At 39.6% G+C, this 24,917-nt stretch overlaps 1 protein-coding gene across 12 annotated transcripts in view; it reads right to left on the bottom strand.

The window, feature by feature from the left end:
- LOC117372778 (neuronal cell adhesion molecule-like) overlaps positions 1-24,917 on the bottom strand; it is a 64,206-nt gene that overhangs the window by 26,987 nt on the left and 12,302 nt on the right. For 9 of the 12 annotated variants that reach the window (XM_055222356.1, XM_055222359.1, XM_055222355.1 and 6 more), the window contains exon 1: positions 9,863-9,912. The gene's annotated coding sequence lies outside the window, so the exon portion shown is untranslated. Of the gene's footprint in view, positions 1-9,862; positions 9,914-24,917 lie in introns of those variants that run through there. The other 3 variants (XM_055222354.1, XM_055222357.1, XM_033968627.2) reach the window with 1 other exon arrangement.

The raw sequence follows: 24,917 nt of genomic DNA, 5'->3' as shown, positions 1-24,917 counted from the left end.
ACTTATTAATAACTAATGAATCCTCCCGTTGTGTTTCACAGCTCCCCCCGAACGTGTTTATGTCTTTTGCAAGTATCAAACTCATTACTACAAAATATTGTTGAATGGAACTCCAAATTATTATGTGATTTAATTAAAATTTTACCAAGGCAACTTATTTTAAATTTGTTAAACAACTACTTGCATCGGCAGCACTTTTTACATTCCTGAACACAGAATGGTTCTACACTTTTTAACGCTAATTGACGTCTGGTACTAATGCGACATGTCCACCAATTTGTAAACTCCTCCTCTTTGACAGGGCAGCGTACATGGGCGTCGAGTGAGCTTCAGATGTGGGCCAGAGGAGTGTGGGATTTGCCGGTCTCCTGTGCTCTGGGGTAATGAGTGAAGGAGCAGCTCTTTAGCACGCACGCGGTATTTACCGACAGGACGGAGGCTTCAAGAGGAAATCCCTCCACAGACAACCTGAATCAGAACTAAGCACTGGTTAAATACGGCTGGAGGTGTGAGCAGCATGCTAAAGGAAGCTACAGTCATATTTCAGATCCATGTGTCAAATAGTTCTTTTTAATGACATGTGGGTAGCAGCTAGCAATGAGAGAGGGCAGTTTAACAGAATTTAATCTATTTTACGTGAGTAGTTTTGGCAGTATTGAAGAGAGACTTGAAAATATGCAATGTATTAAAACAGGAGTAGAATAAGACAACTTGGTATACTGTCATTTTCGTGCTTATCTTAAAGGCGCACCATGTAACTTTTCTGGTGGGGAACCGCTTTGTCTGGAATGTGACAGTATGACATTGAACTCTTCTGTCCTGCTTTTGTTTTCCAATTACATTGTTTTTCTAGCTAAAAAATATCATTCTTACTGTGAACGGACTTGCCTCTCCACAGATGAGACCTGACCAGTTTGTCTTCTTGGAGTTATACAATTTAACTCCATACAGGTAATGCAATAACATCTCCATAAAGACAAACTGGTGGTTGGATCTAGCCCAAAACAGATCATGACAAACGTATAATTAATAACATAATATTTATCAAAGAATTTACTGTTATTATATACAAGCATTCCTGCACCAGCCTGGTTTATACTGTATATACTCATTAATGAAAAATAAGCAGAAACCTTAATAAAGTTCATTAAAATGGGCTTATGTGAAGTAACATTGGTTGTAATGAGTGACTGAGGATTTGAACTTGACCTTCACTTTAGTCAAGCCCTTAGCTAAGCCCATCCCTTGGTGCGCTTAAGAAAAGACTCCAATCTCACCAGAAAAGCCAATGGACATTGATTATAGACAGTTACTTTTTCCGCATTTGCATATTGTTTGTGAGGTCTCTGGGTCACAGAGAGAATGGGCTTGGAGAGCACCCCTCCTACCGCATGAGTGTGTTATGGCCAAGCCTATTCATATGCTGAGCAGAGGTTCATTATCAAGGCCAAATGCAGGCGAGCGGGAAAATACATGGCTTCCTGAATAACTAAAGGACTCTTAAAATCCTCTATAGACAACATCACAACCTACATTTTGTATTCAACTACTACCTGTGAAAAAGGCATAAACAGAGGATAGCACTTGAACATTGCATGTGGCTAAATATATGAATACCAAACACCTTGTACAAAGAACACCGTGTAACCATAGCAATGCCCTGGTGTACTGGAGTCTCAATCCGGACCAAAAATGTCAACCCTTTCGTCAAACAGAGACATATGAAAAAGGGCAAAGACAGCCAGGCTCATTTGTCATCTCATAAGCAACCTCTTAAGAGACTGTCCGCCCGACATCTGCTCTCCTCTCAAAACCTCCCAGCATCCTTCGGGACTCAACAATGGAGCTATGATTAGTGTCTCAGTTTGCCTCCGTGTCCACACCGGGCAGCTTACTCCGCATGTGAAGGACCTCTCAAGATGGGGCCAATATGTGGAGTTGACTTTGAGCTTAGAGCGCAACAATAAGTGTCTATGGAAAACAGGTGGAGGAAGTGTCAGTTTTGTTCCACATCATATGGAATATATGATGGATGGTGAAGTGGATTCATACATTTTTAAAGTAGTTTTAAATGTAAAGAGTGTGTTATACAATGTCCAACCACAGTGGGAGATAGCCCTGGAAACATGTACAGTCTTCTTTGGAGGCAAATGCTTAAATCTAAGAATTCAATACTGGACAAGGACATAAGATTTAGATTAACTACAGAAAATTTCAGATGTTAAAACATAAATTGCCTCAGACTCTACTGAGATTTCCCAACATTCAAAAGTACTCCAACCTGAAATTATCAAGCTAAATGGTGAATGCCAGTAAACCAAGATAAAAATCATACCCCAACATTTGCCATCTTTTTTGTCCTCTATTTTATTTTATTTTTTTGCATAATACTCTAGTACATAGCATTCAGTTTTACAATTGAACAGATTGGTATCACCACAGCATTTGTCAGTGCTACATCACATTGGCGCAAGTCAACAACAAATCCACCCAGCCCTTTCTAGAAACGCCCTGGTATTTTCCAGTAAATGGCCTATTGCATTTGTTACCATTTCAACTGTGCTGATGTAGCAGGCAGGCACGCAGCTGGAGATGGTCTTTTAAAGCTATCAGTGCTTCTTTGTGTCATATAGTCCAGCAAAATCCACCCTGCATATCTGATAAACAAAGCCCAAAACAATGGAACAATCTGTGGTCTGCTGTGAGAAAGTGAGCAGGTGAATCTCTCTGGTTTGCTATTGCGCATCACCTTTATATCCATGGTAACAAAAGCCCACTTCACCCAACCTGTGAATGTCAAAGGTCAAATTCACAGCTAACCACAGAAGTCCACAATCAGAGCCTGTCTGAACACACTGCGAGCCAGGATTCTCAATCAAAGAGCGCTTTAGGAGGGCTCTAGACCCTCCAATCCCCAGTATTGTCTACCCAGGCTTCCCCCAGTACAGCCGCCCCAATGTCCAACACTGTAAGAGGAGGTGCTCATTATGGCCCGTCCAAGCTCCATCTTTGTCTCTTTTGTGGATGTGGGTGAAGAATGCCCCGCTGTGCTAAAAGAAGGGAGAAAATGGCAAGAAAAAAGCGAAATAGAAGAGAAGGTGATTAATTTGAGAGACTGCACAGGGACGAGATGCACAAGACATATGTTGGGTGTTTGTGAGAGGAGTATTCACATATGGCATAAAGTCGTCCATTTATTTCTCCAGGCGTGCAATGCAGAAAAATAAGGGACTACGGCAGTTTAGATTTAAATCAACCTCTTTTTGAGACTTATAGGCATGTCTCACAGTATGTTATGTTCTTTCAGACATTCCACTTATTATTATAAAAAAAATAACAGACATGGATTGTGAAAATAAAAAGTATAAAAATAGGGCAAAATTAGACTTTCACTGAATAGTTTTAGAAAGGTCTTAGATAAGCACTAAGAGACCAGTCAGTACTTTTATGAAACTACTGTTGTATGTTGAATAAAAAGAGTGTTTTTCTCATCATTGTGTATCAAATTCTGTATCAAGTATCAAATATTATTAAGTATTATGGCAACTCTACAACTGTGCTGTGCTCTGCTTCAAAAGCTCACAGAACAACAAGCATTGCTAATAAGAGAATATATCAGGATTTATTTGTCGCTTGATCTATAGTCCGCTAGCAAAACATTAGCACCTCAAACACATTAAAAAAGTACTAAAAATATCACCCACAAATAAGAAATGGTTAGATAGAATAGAAGAAAAAATGTAAGCCAAAAAAAAAAAATCTATGGGACTCCTAGAAACTACAGGTCTCGTAAACAACAAAATCTATTGTAATGATAAAATGCAGTCACTTTTTTTTCCAGAGTGTCACCTGTTATGTCACGCCAGTGCCATCCCCAAAGACATGAGTTTAAACCCCGCCATTGGTTTTGTAAGGTATAGAGCTTATTGATGGATAGACGCACCATAGTACAATGTGTGTGAATGTCAGGCCAATCCATTACTGCATAAAGGGAGCCCTATGTGGCAGTAACCCTCTTCAGCGCTCTCAGCCCCTCCTCGGCCCCATTCAGATACAGCAGGTGAATACAAATCATTTCCCCTCCACTGCCTCCTAAAAAGGACTCACCACCCAATTTCAGACACACCGGACAGAGACAATAGCCTCTTTCAAAAGTGTGAGAAAATCAAATCACACACTTTTAAAAGTTGAAGAAAACGACACATGCAAAAGTTAACCCTTACAAATTTGAGGCTCACAAAAAGATTGTTTTAGATGATAGATATAACTAAAAACAAGTGGTTTATTCTAAATGGTTGTGAGCATTTCATCAAGACAGCATTCCCTCCAAAGTATCATAAGCAGTTCAGTCCAAAAACTATATAAAATAAAACCAACCTTTTTTCACAGTTGAATTTCATTTTGATCAAATTAAAGAAGGCCTTTAAAAAGATAAAATCCCTAGCCAAGTGATAACTCAATGTCAATTCCCTATAGATTAATGTGAACTGTGCTGAGCTGTGAATAAGCAAAAGGTCTGAAGTTTTTGGTAAGAGAATTTAGTACTCATTTTGGAAACTAAGACTTTCTAAACTATGTTCTGAAACACCTTTAAAAGGCACCATGAAAATCTTTAAAAGGAAACATACCAATAATTTCAAACAAAATGGTGTTTTTTAGTCTTGGCTATGGACACCAACTTTGCCCAGACCGTATTGGCTAACTTGAGTGTCTGGAGGGCATCCGTTTTGGCCTGGACGTCTGCGGAACTTTCTCTATGACACTCATTTGGCTCTTTCTGCAGTAATGGCTTTGATAAGAAGTGTTCCATCAACCCTTATTTATCAAGCAGCGAATCCGGCGGAAACACTAACAGCGAGCTTGGACTTCCTCCCGCCTCGTCCATCCTCCCATAATGCATCTCTCACATCTACTGAGTATAAGGATAATGGTGAGGTGTATTGTGGGGCATTCTTTATCTGCATCAATGCTCCGAGGAAGAACAGGAAAGGTCGCTGCTCCAAGGGCACGCTGCAGGGATGGACCAGTCATGTAACCAGCCTCCAGGGACAGTGGACAGAGATGTGCAGTGTGTGTAAGGTTTGTGGACATAAATCTGTATTCTCTGTGCAACATGTTTCCAAAGGTATCAATTTTGGACAAGAGAACAGATATTGAAATTTTCCCCGAGAAAGATACTATTTGAAGGTAGTGAAAAGCAACAAATTAGTGTTTCCTTAATAGAACAGATAATTAACCTATGAACAGGACCAAATCCATAACCAAAACCTATTGTGTCTTGTTGAAATAAACAACTAAAATGCCCATCTAAACATTTTTTAATTCCCAATTATTTTAAATATATAATTTAGTTAGATTTCTTGGCAGCTATCACACCCATCCTAATGTTACTGCTACACCTGGAGAAGCAAGTAAATCTTTTAAACAAAATAATCAAATGATGTCAGTATTCATGGATTTCAGCTTCTTGCTATAGGCAATATTTTGAAGACTTTTGACCACTGACCAAGAGAGAAATTTAATTTTTAATTCTTAATTGCTATGTGCTAACTTTCCATCGTTCTGAAAGCAGTGGATATAAGATGATTCAACACTCATTGTGTTCAAACCAACAAAAACTGTCAGTGCAGAGAAAGCTGTATAAAACAACTGTCTAACAAATCATAAAATGAACTATAATATGAAATATAGCAGCAGATTGCGTGCCACTGTGTATGAAGATGACAGTTTTGATTGGCTGTTTGTCATTGCAGGCATTTGGCATGTCAAACAGAAGAGCCCCAGGTGCACAAGAGACCATAAAAAATATTTTGTCAGTGCATCCTGTTTTTTTTGTTTTTTTTTTAATATCATTTATTCACTCATAGCGACAGGAGGAAGTACTTGTTGATGTTACTCACTGTTCCTGTTGTGGCATGCCAGAATATCCAAAGTCATGTGTGTTTGTTCTATCAAAGTAAATTGCAGGTGCAGAGACGGTGATTGTAGCGGAGGAAGCGTAAGACACACCCTGGGATGTCTCTAAAGGTGTAATGAGGTGAGACAAAAGGGAATGTACAGAACAGATTCGCTCAAAGTATTCTACAGTATTGAGTGAAAGGATTTTTAAGAGTTTATACAAATAAGACGTATTCAACCAATAACAACAAGGAAGAATGGAATGAGAAAAGTACTAAGGAGAGCTTAAGAGGACTGGTTTTATCTTGCCATCCATGTTGTTATTCAAACTTGACATAAAATTGAAGTTATTTGGTTGAGGGTTATTGCTCCTTTTATAACTCCATTTCACAATCCAAGAATATGCATCTTCAATTCTTCAATATACTCATTTGTTTGTAAATTTGGAGAAGCTTTTGCTGTATATGTCAATATCAATGACTTGTACTGTATTTAGAATAAATGTGAAGATACAAAAACTAAGGTTGTTTACCATTGGGATCCATGACATACATTAAGATGGTGACCATTTCTCATTACACGGCTTCAGATGCAGGTGAGGGGTTACATTGCAATGTATCCATTCATATTCAAGGCCCAGCCGCATTGAGCAGGCTTCATATTGATAAGAAGATAGAGGTGGCCTTGGATCATGACCTTCACCACACACACACAAACACACACAAATCCTCTGCTTTCACAGATCCACTCAACACAATGGAGCAAGGACCGTTTCCCCCAAATCACTGCATCTTAGCTCTGTTGAAAGGCTCTCAAATTTTGATAACCATGCTTTTGAGGAGTTTTGGAGAGGCAGACATGTGCAGTAAGAGCGTTAAAGGTAATAAGTCAACCAGTGAGTTCTAATACATGAACTGTGTCTTAAGATTGTATGAATATTCCTGTGTCTGCCCCCACTTTCATAAGGTAATTTTGCTTTGTTTACCCTTTTACAAAACCTTTAGAAAAGTCAAATGTCTGAGATGCTTTTCAAAAAGCAAAGAAACTTGATGGTGTTAGCCAATACAGCAACTATGGGACTTGAACAATTGCCCCGACAATGGCAGGTCAGTCAGATCTAAAAGTAAGACATATGTAAACTTTCATCCCTTTGCTCAGTTTAGTTCCAAATGAAAAGTTCCATTATCATTAAATGTACACACACTTGATTAAGCAGCACACATCACTAAAATTCTTTGTCCTGCGCTGACTAATTGCTCACTGAGGACTTCCAGTGAAGATCGTTCTTGGCCTTAGAGGAAAAGAGCAAAAAAGTTAAAAATAATTTAGAGAAGTGTCTCTGGCTCTGAGCTGCAGTTTAAAAGTCAGTTGTGCGTGAAGCCGCCTCTCTGCTGATCTGAAGGCGGTACAGAGTGCCTCAGAACAGGCCTTCACTGCCTCCCTTCACATGGGACGCCCCAGCTTTCACCCCACAGTCTTTGTACTGTCTATTCTTCTATTTGTTTATTCATGTCCGTCTTCCTGACAGCAGATCTGGATCACTCTGTAGCTCACACACCCACAGAGACCAAGAGCACACATCTACTCCCCTCTCACATACAGCAGTGCTAAGACGTTACATGTGCAGACAGGAGTGTTGACACAAAGGACCAGCAGAGGGATGTGGAGCTGCTATCAAAAAGACACCTCAGAAATATCTCAGCATGTTCATCTGAAACGCACACCGCTGGGAGTAGCCCAGGGGCCCCAGAGTAACAGTGGGGATGTATCAACTCCGCTCCTCATCGGCGTCTTCACAGTCCCAAATGTTGCGGTGTAATATGTGCTTTCAGGAAAAACGTGAGCCAAGTTCACTGCATCTTACAAACACACTTGAATGAATAAAAAACAAATATGTAACCAGGACATACTCTAAAGCTCATAAAAACATATTTCAAAGAGGTAAATTAAAATGGTCAAAGGAGCTGCCACAAAAAGCAAGGAAGAAATACATAAAACATCCAACAATGCTGTTCACTTGTTCTTGGTCATAAAACCATTCGTTTTCAAATTTTAATCCCATGTGGGCTTCTCAAACACACTTAAGCAATGTTATGTAATCCTTATCTTGACCTGAAGACTCAATGGCTGTATTAACACAAGCAACAATATCAATTCCATTTTGTAGGAGGAAAAGTTCTGGTTGGCTAATTTTAGCTCTTCATCCTCGGCTCCCACACATAAACAATAATAGTGCCACGTGAGAGGAGCCGCTGAAAGAGAGACAGCTTTGTGCAGCTAACCCAGACCGCTGTGGCCTCTATTGAAGCTCAGGACCTGAATACTGCTGTGGATGACAAAGACCCTTCACGCCTCACTGTGCCCACATGAAACCAGGCCCAACTCCTGAGTGTCGCTCTCCATGAGACAGACCACCATTCAAAAGTGTGGACTCAGCCCCAGAGCTGAAGAGCAGGAGCAAAGATCCACACACCCATCACAAGTGGAACTGCATTTATAAATAAACAAAGCAACACATATACAGGCAGGAGAGGATGTTGAGAACACAGTGGTAAAATGTGTTAGAAAATTTTACATGTAATGTAGAATTGTGAGTACTGTGTACTGAGTTGAGCATTCCTTATACAAAATTGCAGCCTGTGCATTTTTTGAGTCAACTTAAATTACAATGCAATGCAAACATAAGTAACAGGGGACGAGCAGTGACCTGTCAGAGTTCTCAGTCTTCTCAGAGTTGTAGACCAGGCCTCCTCCTAGACTGGGATACTTCACACTCGACTGGACATTGGGCACTCCTCACTCAGCCATAAATCTACACCAGACCGGGACACACTTCAACTACACACACATGCACACCCCCGTAAGCAAACACACGCACACATACATGCGCACACACACACACACACACACACATCCCCACACACATACATACATACATACATACATACATACAAAAAGGGCCAAGGCAGAGAAAGTCCTCAAGAAGGAAGGTCAGTATTCTTACAGAGAGGTGACAATGCTCCACCATGTCCAACAGCTAGACCCTGAGAAATGTCCTCCTGTCAAATTTCTTGACACATTTGTATGGAAAGATAACAATCCATGGCATTTGAACTGAGCAATAGCCCAACAGTTCCTGGTTGCACACCAACAATGACATGCTGATCAATTACAAAAAATAAAAATTAAAAAAATCAACCATTTAAGATGAAGCTGGTTGATTTTAGACTGGCATATCTGAGGTCAGAGCAGAGGCTGGATCCTCTCACTAGAATCTTCATTTCCGAGCTCCACAAGTCAGCCTGGGGTTGCCTCTGACCGAAGTCATGGACATCCCTAGGCCTCCTCTGCCTGGGCAAATCCCCAGGGCTGAAAGGATTTTTTTCTGTGTACTGTGACCACAGAGTTCAATATCTTTGAAACTTCATGTCAGTTTGAAGTTTTCTTTGCCCTGTTGTGTTTGAGTCATGCTGAGCCATTCAGTATGATTCAATATAGAAAGTCCTGCTAGAAATGAATTTTGTAACAAGAAAACTATAGTGATCAACTATCTCAAATCTGGTGTATTAAGTCTGTACAATTTCCACAACTGAAACTGAAAAATATAAAGTATATGAATATAGTATATGAATAGATTCATTGGAGTCTTTCGCTTCTGGTTGCATCATGAATAGAGCATCCAGAGTTAAACAAGAGCAAACCACAAAGATACTCATTTAGGTGCCTGTCAGCTATGCACAGTGTTTTTGTATTAATGCTTTGGCACATTAAGACATGGACATATTTAGACTGGAGACACTTGCCAGCCAGATGAACAGACTGGCATTTGTGCGAGCTGGTCCAGGGGGAGGAAAATGCCTTTGAGAAGAACAAGAGGCTTGATTCCAGCCGGAAGGTCGCAGTAGGAATCACGCTGGCATTGATATGTTTGGAAAAAATAGATTCAAAAACATTTCCGACTTACCCGAACTACCCCTGTCCCAGCAGTCACTTCTCTGTTGTGATTCTCTTCAATCTGAAAGAAAGGTAAGAAAATTGTTTTAATAATTTTCTTTTGCAAAATCAATAAAATGTCATCTTGGGCTTAGATGCTAGAGGTAATCAAAGCTCCCTCAAGAATTAATTGTTTTACATGTGGAACTAGGGTGACCTGTCTCTGTTTATGCCCCTGTCCCTTGTCCCACCTTCTCACTGATGCCACATGAATTATAAAAAGTGAGATTTATACAGATTTTTCTCAGAGAAATTAAGCCTTTTTTGGTGTACTGGATTTCCACGTTTTAATATGTTGGCACCTATTGCTATTCCAATCTCTCTATGCGTTACGATTGATTGCTTAACACTGAAAATCCTGTAGTTATGATGAATTAAATTTCCCTAGACTGTCCCTCCATGTCCCACTATTTGTCTATAATATATTTCTACAATATTTGAGGTTGTTAGCCTATACTAGACATAAGCAAAAGGAGTACAGGTAATTGCACATATATCCTGCCTTCACCTTCCCTGCCCTACATTTCTCCCTCCTCGAACAGTCTAGACCGACACACCTACTTAAATCAATGAACAAAATGATTGAAGAAGCCAATCCAATTTACTTCTAGCAAAAGCTTATTGACGTTACCATGCTGCTCTAAATAAAAGTCTGGGAGCCCCACTGAGTAAGCCATTGCCAACTTTGCTTTCTGCTTCAGGACACAGGCACAATTATGTGTTTACATTTGCTCCTCTCCGACAACACAAAGCATTTTTCATTATTTTCTCTATAGACTTTCAGCCCCCTTCATCTTTCTGTGCTGCTAGCTATTCTTTTTCACTTATTTGAAGGTAAAGTTGTTACAAACTGTTACAGAAGATTACACCGCAATAAAAAACATAAAGCAAATGGATTTATCTGGACTATTATCATGAAGCGCATTCATGGTTTTCAGTAAAGGTCATGTTTTGATTCAAGTAAAATCATGTTCTAGTTTGCGCAGAGTCAACTGGTTTTGCCATTTATTTGGGCCTTTTCATTTTCCAAATATTTGAATTTATCTAGACAATCATTTGTGTTATAGTTTAGTGGTCTCTCCCCACTCTTTAGCCCAATTTCATGAGTACCTTTGTCCTGTACAATAAAGCCTATTTGAGCAAAAAAAAGTTAGAAACATACTTCTGTCAGTGAGTAGTGTTAACATCGCTGCTCAGACTTATCTAAATGGATTTTTTTTTTCTGGAATATAAAGTACAATTGTTTTTGCATGTACATATCACTCAGACTGTATTCCTCCAACACTTGTAGTCCACTTATGTCACTACTTTATTCCATAATGCAGGTCGCCCTCCCGGCACGTAGGGCAGACCCCATATATTGTACTGTACATTCACTCAAAGCTGCTGATTACAGCTTATCCCCATGAATAAAACACAAGTTCTGAGTGACCTTTCAGCATCCTCTTTGAAAAGGCTCACGGCTGATCCCATCAAAAGAAGACCTCCCTCAATGACATGGAGCCAGTGCCCTGCCACCCACCCACCAGTGTCCCGGGACGCCACGCTGCCCAGTCCGGCTCAGCTACCATGGCGATAAGAGGGGTTAGCCTCCGGAGATGTGGACAGCGAGCAGACAAACAGGGCGACAAAACACCGAGAGAGAAAACACATGGGGCACTCCATATTCCTGCAAGATATCTCTATCCCAAGTACCAGCATCCACACACCTCTGCCCTGCTGTTTATGAAGAGCTATGCATTTCACTGAGGTGTGACTAATTGCAAAGAGGGTTTTAATAAATACTGTATAATTATCACATTTTAATTTATGTGTGAGAAAAACCCATGAAAAATACCAAAAGAAAAATAAATAAGCACAGTTGTTGTTGTCATAGTAAAACCATTTGTAGGCAACAGACATTTTTAGAGCTCAAAATAATAAGAATGTCTGACTTTACCAAGGCACTTCACCTCACAATGACAATATTGTTCCCAGACCGGAGACCAAGCTTTAAGTGCAACAAAAGTGCATTTTTTCCACCAATACTGTGTGTGTTTTTTTGTTTTTTTTTGTAAATAGATACATTTCTTTGTCCAACGCATTTTAAATGTCTATGGCGCAAATGCTTGTTATAAGTAAAATGTTGGAAAACTGCAATTTACTATTGTTAGGATAAATAAACCATTTAAACCATTTTCTTGTCAGAGTTTCTAACGTCTTAAAATCAAACATATAAATATAGCAATTAATTTGCCACAACACAGAAGATAACAAGACGTCTCTTTGAATCCCATAAAGCTTTCACCACACGAGGAGAGAGATTTAGCAATTACAGTAAACCAGTTCATTTCTGATGAGCATGTAAACAGTCATTAAGAGACAGCCTTGAGCAAAGCACAAATGTAAACTGTGTCACACTCTGGAAAAGCCCTTTAAGTCCTATATTTGAACAAGTCTGAACATCTTCTTTCTAGAAGATCCAACTGACAAAGACAAGAATCAATGTACAAAAACAAAGACACTTCAAAACCCTTCCCAGAGGTACTGGTGGTACTTTGCAATGATTTGGTGCCCAAGCCTGGATTGGAATGCTTAATAGCTCTGAACAATATAGCGTTAAAATTCATATTGTGATTTAATTCCTGACACAATTTGGAATATTGGTAAAAAGAAAAAAAAATCTCCATCTCAAAATTTAAAATAATAGTATATATCTCAGCTAAAATTCTTCTGAATTCACACAAAAATGTAGTGACAATCGATTACAAATCTTGACACAAAATATACAGTTACAGAATACAGAATTCCTCACAGCTCACTAAACATTTGAACAGTGCTAGAAATGTAAAAGTGTCAGAGGATGGTAGCCAGACTGAGATACCGGGCTGTTTGCATAATGTCAGGTGCAGCTAATGAGCGCTGGTGCTAGCTTTGTTGTCAATGAAAGTGCACCCTCAGTGACAGGGGACAGGGACTAGGCACATTTATGCCTAATGAGAGACATTCTATGGATGTAGCACTGTTAGCAAAAAACAGGAGAAATAATTAGCACAAGGATGTCTCACTCCCACAGTCTACTGTATGTTCATCAAGAATCTGAGAAATAGATTTTCTGCAACACTGGAGATGAAAATTGTTGAAAATGTGTTATGGAAATGTAAATACCAAATAAGGCCAAGAAGAAGTGTAAAATTAAACGAGGTGCCACATTAATTCAAAACTTCTAAAATTATATTAAAAGCATATCTTAACTTCCCATTTAAATAAGTAATCCAATAAATATAAAGATAATAGAAATAAAAAGATACATAGCCAAGGACAAAGTTGCTTAATAGAAAGTGGTTAGGCCTTAAACTTTGTCAGTTCCATTAAGTTTCAGTTTAACCACGTTTACAGCTATAGAGTTTATCAATGGATAAACACAACTCAATCTCAACAACGTGATGTCAAACATGGCCTAATTTTAAAACAGAAAGAAAAACTTGGCACATCACCTTTCTGGATCAGATTTCCACCAACAGATGATAACTCCTCAGTACAGGCTGGGCATAGGCTTAGTCCAGTTTAGTCCAGTCATAATCCTTTGCCGGTAAATTCCTGATATTTCTGCTCTGAGTGAATGACAGTAAATGGAGGCGTAGGCTCCCTCACAAAATCACTACACCAGCAGCAGCAGCCCCTGTGACACACCTCCTCCCCTCTCCCCCTCTCTCCCATTCATGCCCCGCCCCCTCGGCCTGCCTCTCACCACGGGATTAAAACACATCTTTTGTCTCTTTACAATAGAGGTTAAACATTTCCTGGTATCCTGTGAAACAGCTCCCAAATCCATAGACATATTTGTACAAGTGCATCAAATATGAAAAAAGTGAAAAAAGTGTTTTGTTCTCATTTAAAAGAAAACAGTTCTTGTCATATAGGCTTTGGCAAATCATCAAAGCGGAGATGACAAATTAAAACACACAATAGTAGCAGGTGTACAGTAATATAGCAGTGGTTGTAGTGATGTTGTGCGCACAATGTGGGGTGTGGATGGAGTAGAAACCACAACTTTGAATGCATGAAAGACAGTGGCCCTAAGGCACATGTAGAGGACTTCCTTTCCCAGAGAAAGTGCTGTCTTCACTAAGCAGATGTCCGGGTGCAATCTAATCTAGTCAGTTCACTCAAGCTACCCTTATTTACTGCCGACTCCTCACCGGTATTATTGCGACCTGTGTTAAAAGAAAGGTTGTGAATAAGCTCCTTTGACACTGGTTAACTATGGTTGCAGCGGCGACAATAGCAGGCGCTAGCCCTTTGAAAAGAGTCAGTCTGTGTTTTAAACCCTGCCCTAAATAATGTTCCTCGCACTACAAAAGCACTGCAGATGTAACACAATCTTTATCAATGCACTTTGTCCATCAAACCGGAGAAAGATTTACACCAAGGTTTGGAAAACAGGTTTAAAAGTATTAAAGTCTTTACTCTGGGACACCTGAAGTCTCTGTGCACCCATGGGAGACCCTCATGACATGACAACCTGTTCATTGTTTGAGGGGAGTTGGTTACCATGATAGTAAAGTGTCTAAGCACTCACTGAAATGAAACGGCTGTTCTGGTCCAGCGTCATTGGTGGTCAAGAGAACCTGAAACCTCCACACTTCTACTTTTACTAAGAGGTTTATTTTGGGTCACAGGATATGCAAGACACATAAATGTACAAACGGAAGTAATACTAAAGCATTTTAATATCCAATTCTTAAAATGTTAATCAACTCAAGATTCAATTGTTTCAAATGATCAGCTAAATGACACTAGTCGGACCGGATTATTAACCCACTTTTTGCCTTTAATAAGAAAAGAAAAATTGAATACAAAATCATGGTTCATCAAAAAAAAAAAAAAAAAACACACCATTTTTCCTCCGCCCTAGACCAATCTGAGAATTCATTTAAGGTTACAGTACAAATTAAACTGTAGTACTCAGTGTGAGACAAAGCTTATGGGGGACTTGAGACAAAAAGGTGGAGGACCATTGGTGTACAGTGGCTTTAATTATCAGCAATCACCATAAAATAGATATAATAATTTTACGAGTAGTTCCTACCCTTAACCCAATCTCACACACTGGGCCCTTTACACAATGCTCACATGAACCCTATTTAGAAGCGAAACCTCGGGGCCAATCATAATCCAGTCTGTTTAGCTTTCTCAGCTGTATGTCGCCGCGTGAGTCTCCATTAATTAAATTATGAATCATAAATAGTGCATTCAGAAGCAGACATCTTTCACAGCAATGATGGATCGACTGGAGGTATAGGACTGATATTATGAAATGACTGAAGGGACCATATTTCACAAAGCCAGGGTCGTGATTGACCAAGTCTAATGGACATTATTTCTGCACACTGACTCTGTTGAAATGGCGCATTGGTCCGTCAGCCCCACACTGAGCATAGACCCACGCCCTCCTCTACTCTTTGTCATCGCACCAATAGAAGAACAATATTTCAATGGCAACTGCATATTTCAATGGCAACTTTTAACAGCCCAAAGTTCACGCTGCGGTCTGGACTCCCCTAAAGTACAAGACTGCCTGCATGTTTGTGTGGGTCTGGAAGCACTTTCCTATCAGTGGGAGTGCATAGCAAAGGCTTTCCCATTCAGAAGTGTGAATGGGAGTAAAATATGATTGGCTCAAAGAAAGAATAAGGGGCTGGGTTCACAAGGATATCGGAGTGGGGAGGAGGGGCGCAACACTCCTCAAAACCTCAAAAGCTGTCAGTTAAGTATTTAATCTGATCATAAACGTGTTTCATATAAGTGTGCAAGTGAAACAATAGCTGAATTTTGTCTTTTTTCCTTACCCCGACCCGGCCCCGGATAAGCGGAAGAAAATGGATGGATGGATGTTTTTGCTTTGCTGGCATGTTCCACAGTATAGGATTAAACTGATCTATCTATGGAGACAAGACGAACACCACCACAACAAAAACTACAAAATTAACATGTCAACATTTTATACACATCAGTAAGTGGTTTGTATTGTTCCTGTTTATTGCCAGTTGCTGCCAAGTCTCATACAAGAGAACAAGAGCGAGGAGTCCAGTGTCAGAGGTATCAAATAACAAGGCTATAGAGATAACTACTCTAGTCCGTTTCACATCTAGAGTTGTTACGTGAAGGAATTTAAGCTTTTAATAGTATGATTTTTTTTGTGCAAATTTTCCCATTGATGGCTTAAGATCGCACCAAAGAGACAATGGGGCAAAAACAAAGGAGCAAGTCTTAAGAGAATTTACATGAATTACAGAAAGAGACCCTATAGAGCCTGCCATGACCTCTCCTCAGATTTTTGAAACTCAACAAACACCACACACACAGATATAAAAGAATAGTTTCCATGGCTGCGTGGGGCTCACCAAAAAGCCTGGAGTGTTAACATGCTTGTGGACAACAGAGAGGATGATGGAGGGAGAGCGGAGGGCAGAAGCAGAGACAGAGGAGAGAGGGAGTTGTAAAAAAGACAAAGAATGTGTAGAAAAAAGAGATTTACCACACACAGGCTGCAGACGGGCTCAGAGGTTAAGGACCTGCAGTATTTCTCTGTAACAGCAATGAAACCCACATTGACACTGTTTAAAAGATACAAAAGACAGTGAATAGTTAAATGGGTCTGGTGAAATGTTGACTCGTGAAACTGTTCAGAAAAACATGAAAAGAATTATACAAAATGGTATTCAAGGGGCTGTACATATTTTTTCATGTAATAAACTAAAATTTGTCTTGCGTGAGTATATATTGTAAAAGTATCTCTTGGGTCAAAGTAAGAGTGCTGTGCTGTTCGTGTTTTAGCCTTTATGAAACATGAGGTTTGCTGTTAGCATGCTAGTTGTTGGCATTATTGTGATGGTCAAACTCCGCTCTGACCCCTGAAAGTTATAAACTTTTTGGTGAATAATTAATATGCTAGGAATGCATTAGGAAATTGAGGAATAACTGAACTGCTGCAAACTGAAAAACTACCGGTAGTTCATTTGAAGAAGAAAAAAAAAAAAAGAAAGAAAAGACTCGGGTAAAGCGCCTTTAAAAGAAATTATGTCACGGAGCTTTAAGCGTGGTGCATGTTGGAACTGAATTAGAATTGGCTTCTGTGGGAGGATAATGAGATTTATACAAGCCATGAAAAGCACAGCTATACAGTAATGTAAGCCATACAGGTGTAATCAAACACTACTGAATGTACAGGATAACAGGGAGGAGTTTCTATTATGTGTTCCTTGCAATATCGCTGAAAGCAGATCCGGTTTCAAGGCCTCATTTACTGCTCCTTAAGTTTGCATTGTACACAGGTTCTTTGTTGCACCTTATAAATTTGGTTTCATTTTACCTTCCTTCGCTTAAAAAAAACTTATGGGATGCAAACAGAGAAGAATAGGCTGAAATTTTACCTCACTGAAGCCAATGCCAAGAAATCCCTTATCAGCGCTTAGAACAGCACAACACAGTTCACTGCAAATCAGCCCCACTGTGAGAAACTAAATGTCTTTGCATTTTATATTATAGTCTGTGTGTTTCATCGTCCATTGTATTCCAAACACCATTGAAATTGTGTGGTGACCAATTAAAGCAACACTGCATAACATTCTGGAGGTGGCACGTCACCTGCCTGATTCCATGTAAATGGAAAGGTAAAACCATACTTCGGAACATTCTCTATGAACATAGACAATGTTATGTCATACTGTGGAATATTATAGCGAAAGGAACAGCATTTCCATGGACAAAAGTAGGTGTAGACCGTCCTTCAAGTCGTGTAAGAGTCAGGCTTATGGAGACGCAAACCACTCACAGTCAGGACATATATATTTCTGCGTTTTTGAGTGCTAAAAGTTATGTGGTGGGAAATTGAACAAATAGCCATTTAAGTAAGCATTAAACAACAAGGAGCAGAATGCAGTTTAAAGGCACGATGCAAAGTGTTGTTGTTTAATGCACTTATACCACAGCTGAAAAACTGTAAACACATTTTAGAGGTTCAGGTGAGTTATTTCAGTATGTCTAAAAATATTAGTTATTTTAGTGTTTTAAATGAAGCTAGTCGTTATATTCTACTCAGACCAGTTAACCATTTGTTTACCCGTTGCTATGTCATGGTGATTGCTGAACAGCAGGGATATAGAATATGATTTTACGGTTGGCAGACGACTTGTGTGTTACGCAAAATTAAGGCACAGCAGTTACCCATTGGAATTCTCACTGACCATGGTATAAAAAAAAAAAGTTTATTTTAGTAAATTGGCTTGATATAAAATTAACTCAAAATATCATCAGTTAATAGTATATTTTATGTGATGCCAATATCTTGGAGCTTTATATGTCATTAACAACAGGTATTCTTCCACATGGCTTAACTTGGCACGTGCTGTCCATAGACCCCTTGCCAGCTTCAGCCATACAGTATCTGGCAATATGGCGATATGGCACGCTCTCTAATGAAGACCGGTCTGAAACAGTGTGAGTCTGGGCCCTCACTCCAACAGCAGAGAGGCCCAGCTGAGGAGGAGAGTGGAGGTGGACCGCATCCAAAAGCAAGTGCTCCGGCAGAGGGGAGATCACTGAGCAGGCCCCCCATCACCACCTCTATATAGTCCATACTGTCAGCAATAAGAGTATCAGTTCTGGACCAGTGAACATCAAGCACCAACAAACACACTGTAGTGGTATATATGTGGTAAAAGAGGAGGCAGGTAGCAGGTAGCTGGCTAACATGGATTTGTTTGTTGTATTATGTAAGTTTTCTGGTTCTTTGGTAAAAACAAAAATTAAAATAAAAAATCCAGTAAGTGGGCTCGCTTCTCCATAGATCTAACCTGTAACTTGGCACAGTGGCATCACCTGCATTTCTCCATGGAGATATATCTCAAGATCAGTAATAAACATGTGAAACAATGATTAGTCTATGTCTCAAGATCTGTAACAGTCTAATCATTGTTTTCAGTACATGGTGCACCTTGTAGCTATAAGATTTGAACAAATGTCAATGTGTCAGTGATTAAAGCAAGTACCCCTGAACCAGAAGCTCATTTGTACATGTCCTGAGCTGATTAAACACATATCTCCACTACTCTACATTAACTCGAATATAATAACTTTCTCTCAAATTAAAAGTCTTTTCTCCAAAGTGCACAGAAAATCTCATTGTGTTTTGAGGTGAACTCAACTAATCTAATAATTTTAATATACCATCAGTGAGCGGTTTTAGTCCAACCAGCACAGGGCACAACCAGCATAGCCTCTGTCCCGTGACTCAGTGTGTACATATGTGCTCACAGAAGGTAGAGGCATGTGTCCACACCCCCTGGCCCCCCCCGTCAACAGTAATTTCCCTGCTCCGTCTGTGAGAGTGCATGCGATCGATGAGGCTCCTCACCATCCTCACTGTTCTTTACTGCTGGCAACATCGCGACCGCAGGCACAAACAGTCTCCCAGCCCTACTCATGCATTACAGCTCAGCCAAACACGTCCACTAACACTAACTCATTAGCATGCTGGAAAAATAGCTTCAATTTTCTCTCCCTGATTTGTTTCATTAGCTCATCACAACGCCAGGCGCATTGCTCTAACTTTGAAGTGTTGGTTTGCAGCGGGAGGCCAATAAGATTTTTTTTTCTTCCCTGTGTCTTCTCCGTATTCTTGATCCTCACCACACTGCGTGTCCAGCCTCTCTCACCACCTGTCTCTCCGGCACAACCATGGCCTCCCGAAAGCACACACACAATACGACAGCACAGTGCATATAGAACTGGTTTACTCAAGCAATCAGCGAGGAAACTGTCTGTTCAAAATGAGTGGAGAAAAGGAGGCACAGCTATCATGTGGGCTAGTTTTATGATTATTGGAATGGTTATTGGAGCACAGTTATTCACACACATACAAGAATAGCAGAATAAAAAAATCCCTTGGTTTGTTAACCTTGGCCACACATAACATAATAACTTGATGCAAGGTACAGAAATCGTTCCCATTTAAGAAGATCTGGAAAAAAACAGCAAGTCAATGCAGTGCAGTTTTGGGGTCCAACTGCGCAATTCCATTCATCTGGATCATTTTGTGGGGTTGTTTTGTTTACAATTGGGATAAATATAACAATACAATATTAATTGCTATACTGTGTGGAGGCAGTATGGTAGAAAGTTGATCTCTAAAAATGTTCTAATAAGCATCAAATCCCATTGCTGCTGTCATATCCCAAAGAATTAAGATTTAGTGTTTTAATAACAGCAATTTCATCATTTTGGCTGCACTCACACAGAGTGCTTTATGTTACACTGCAACAAAACAATACACCTAAGAAAAGAAACAATCGTGCAATTTGATACAGTACCATTTATCATATTACTTTTAAGACTTAAGATATTGAGAGTATACATTACCATGGTTACTAGGGCTTTATTTGACAAAAACATATTTGGTAGACATGCTCTGTGCATCAGTTAGTTGACTAAAGGGAAAAGGTGTGGACCTGTCAAAATCTCTTAAATATCCTAAAAAAGTATATCACAATCAAGACTAACTATATGACCCAAACCACACTCACAAGACCACAAGCTTGAAGACTTTCGTGCAAAAATAACTAAACAGAAATGTAATACACAAGAAATGTACATGTAAAAAGAAACTTGTAATCACAAAAAAATACTAATTTTAGTATTAGAAACATTCGTAAAATACTATCAATTTGGCAAAGCGACTAAAGACCTATCGGCCTAACTGATATATATATATATATATATATATATATATATAGGACTGATAGTTGCATCCTTTACTTGAGCACAGCACTGCATCTTTAACTGCATTTTTCTACTTGGCAAGGACACTGGAGTGGAGGGAGTGGCAGTGACACAGTAAACTGTCGAAGAACGTCAGACCTGAAGGGGTTAATCCACCTAGAGCAGTGTGATGGACAGAGACATGAGGAGGCAGGTGTGGAGAAAAACACCAGGGCAAGACACACAAACGAGAAACAGAAATAGAAAGAGGTTCAGGAAAAGAGAGAGGCTACACAGAGAAAAGACCAATTATTTAAGGTGATGTAGCAGATAATAGAATGTTATTGTGTTCAAAAATGTGTGAAAATCTGGTGCAACGTATCACAACTAAGCAACATCTGTCATCCAAAGGTCACTGAGTCAGTTTGCTAAACCACAATGTGACAGAACCTTTGCTGCTCATACTTCTACTCAAAAGTGTGTCTTGCATTCTGTCATTTCTTAGGTCTAGGGATTATGTTATGATGGAAAGATTGGATAAAGGATGATACAAAAGTTGTCAGGTAGGATAAATCAGCCAAAAGTGACAAAAAGGATTAAAATGGTAATACTGTGACACTACTTCAAAGGACATTGTGAAACATAATACAAATATTTCAAGGCATTATTCAAGTTCTCCTATAGAAGGATCAACATATATTATAGAGCTTTGCATTTTCCACAAAGCATTCAGTCATTTCTAATCGATTTAACGTATATGTTGGCCGGATGTCATTCTTGACACAACCATTTCCAGTTCATTCAGTTTTAGTCCACAGTCAGAGGACCAAGCTAAAAAACAAAGGGCTGCCTATGAAGCTATTGATTTGCTGTAGACACCGCACAATGAATGGAAAGTTAAGTCTTGTGTTATAAATATACAGTTCATGCACAACTAAATTTCTTTCTGTGAGCGCAATCTGTTTTTCTGTCTGCTTGGTCGTCCATCTCTCTGAAGACTCCAGAATCTATTTCCTCATTCCCAAAGCCTCCAAACTTGTGGTGCAGGTGACAGCTCACAGACAATGGGATGATATCATGGCCCTCCTCCAGTCTGCACACTGCACAATAACAGGCAGCTGCAGCTCCACTGTGGCAGACTGTCAAGTTTAGTTGGACAAAAAGAAAATCGACAGATCCCGGATAGAAAAAGGAGGACTCAGAGGAAAGGCAAACAAACAGTTCTGGAGAGGAACAGTTGAAGAAGTAAACGCACTAAAGACAGAACAGAGAATGCTTCTGTGAGTGAAGCACTGTGTGCACTGAAAACAGTCAAATGTGGTTTTAACTAAAATGGGGAAGAACATAGCCTACATTTATTGTCATACTGTGGAACATTCCAGGCAAAACAGTAACATCAACATGAGACAAGCAGGTGACAGAGCCTCCACAAAATAAGCTCCACAAAGCACCTTCTCATTCTAAGGAAGGATGCAGGTGACATCCAAACTTGCACAAATTACACAAAACTAGTCTGTCAGAACCTTCAAAAGTAAGATTGTGTACTGCTGTTTACGGTGTAACCTATATGTACCAGAGTGAGAGAACCCTGCAGACATTAATCCTTCCTTTAATTACATCTGTGCTGTGTGGGGGACATCAGAACAGCACACACCTGCCATGAGCCCGATTGGATTTACACCTCATCAATAATTCAGCCTCACGTTCAGTGCTGTCCACAAACAGACACACAGGACAGAGACACGGGACAGAGACACGGGACAGAGACACGGGACAGAGACACGGGACAGAGACACGGGACAGAGACACGGGACAGAGACACGGGACAGAGACACGGGACAGAGACACGGGACAGAGACACGGGACAGAGACACGGGACAGAGACACGGGACAATGCAGAGACACAGCTGAGGATGCAAACCAAACGATGTCTCCTCTAAGCCTGAGCTCATTTCAGCAGGTGGAATCCAGGTTTAACCTATGCTAAAACTGTACTATTTGTGTTCTACCAGTATTCGTACTCTGTGGTGGCAGACTCTCCACCAGAAAAGTAACCGTGCACCTTTAATAGTGACTTGAATGTATGCCAATTTCATGACATTGGAGATGAAGGAGATACTTGATGATGTAAAAAAAAAAGATTTACAAAAGAAACTCAAACTACTGTAAGTTTGAACCAGGGTGGTTTATTTTTAGATTCACCTGCAAAAATAAACATTATCCCTAGGCCTACTTTCCCAAGAACTGTCAGACTCCTCCAGAGACAGGAGTACAATCATGCCTTGTGCTGAAGCAAAGCTTTTATCTCCTCCTCTCCTCCAAACACAAATACAGTGGCTTGTGCAACTGTAGATTTGGTTTTGAATCTCATTTCATTTACTGCTATTCCACAGCTTTTTAATCAGACATAGGCAGGTGTGAAATTGTAGAAAAGGTGCTACAATCTGCCATTTTTGTCAGATTTTACAAATGTATGGGGTTTTGTTACCAGGGAAATTAGAGGGTCCAGAGTTTACCCTGAAAGAACAAGTACATTATTTATCAATGCTGAGGATATACATTTTTAAAGATGCACTACGCAACTTTCTGGGAGAGACAAGCGCTACTTGCTTGAACCATAAGATTGTTTTCCCTAATAATACAGTACAGCATTAAACTCATTTTTTTATTTACTCAAACACATATATTTTATTGCACAAAAAATACCTTGAAAAATATACATTTGTGATGTGAGCGGGCTCGCCTCTCCACAGATCTGATCTGTGAGTCTCCATGGAGATAGAACACTTTTATAACATACTGTGGAAATATCAGGCAAAGCAGCAACAGCTCCACAGAGACAAGCAAAAAACTGAAACAACTTTAACATTTGTGTTTGGGAGCTAGAACCAAATTGTGCCAAGTATTGAATAGAACATGATAGAAACAATAATGGATACTCAACTGTTCTTGCAGTGGAAATGGCCCTGTAGGATCCCCTCTCAGTCAAGACTTAATGGCTTGTTCCTCTGTGAAAAGTGTTTGTCTAGTTTTGGTATTTACAGTATTGATCATATGTCCCATTAGCACTCAATATACAGGCCTTTACTGTCAACACTTAGTGAGAATTCCTTTCAAATGTTTTAAGAAAATGGATCCTGTACTGTCCTGGGATAATGCACTCTTATGCTTCCATTAAGCTAATGATGAGGGGCATGAAAATCAACAGTAATGATAACACAATACTTACATATTGTACTTTAGTACTTAGATTACATTTAACATTTAACATACAAGTTATTTTTCATTTTGGTTCATTTCAGTGTTTTAAACCTTAAGCAGTACATCAACAGCCAAACAATAAATTTGACAAATTATGCAAAATCAAGTTTTTAATCATGTTGTAACAGTGTTCGCTCGCATCATTAGTTAAAGTTGGGTTTTGATTGTTTCATAAATGCTTGAGTAATCCTGCATTGTCTAGCAGTTGAGTGCTCAACTAATGTTTGTTTTCACCTATATCACCCACTTCTCTGTACTTGGCTATGTCAAAACTTCAGACTTCAGGTCCGGAAATGTCACATAGCCATTTTCAACAATAAAAACATGTACATGCTTGATACAGTAAAATGCCACCATCAGTTCAGCAGTTTTGATCAGGAAGTCATGGAGCGTCTTTCTCTTAAGAGGTCTTGATAAATATTGTAGGACCACTCGTCTACTAGCCTCTACCGTGACAAGGAATTTGAGAAAACTGCAACAATTGGTCTTTCTTGCTCCAAGTTTGCATAATTATTGAGGTTAATTCAGCTTGGAAACAGAGCGTCACCGTCTCTGAATATGACTGCTTCCACTTGGATGAATACATTAGTGACAGAATTAAGACAACAGAAAGGGAGTTGTGGCTGACTGCTTTATGTTTAAGAAAGGAGCTAAAGACAATGGGAAGAGCCAAATGGAAAATGTCTTGATTCACACAGGAAAAAGTTGTCTTGTGGTTTACAGAAATCCAAGTCTGGAGTTTGTCAAATGATTTTTAACCTGTTCTGTTCACCACCTAAAGATATACAGACAAAGTGTGTATATCTGGGTTAGAGCAGTCTCATAAAAAATACTAAAGAGCCGATACACATTCTTGGCCATATAAACAGTTTAGACCAATGTTATATACTTGGTACTCAAACAGCAAGTAAATGTTATTCTCTTGTCTTTTTACAAAGCTGTCTATCACAATCTTTATGCCAGACAACTGCTGGGTTTCAGATGACATCAGCGATCTATAGGCCAATATAATTTAATACAGATGG

This window comes from Periophthalmus magnuspinnatus, chromosome 6 (genome assembly GCF_009829125.3).
Source record: "Periophthalmus magnuspinnatus isolate fPerMag1 chromosome 6, fPerMag1.2.pri, whole genome shotgun sequence".
NCBI lineage: Eukaryota > Metazoa > Chordata > Actinopteri > Gobiiformes > Gobiidae > Periophthalmus > Periophthalmus magnuspinnatus.
Note: the sequence above shows the minus strand (reverse complement) of the source record. Positions and strands in the feature narration are given on the sequence as shown.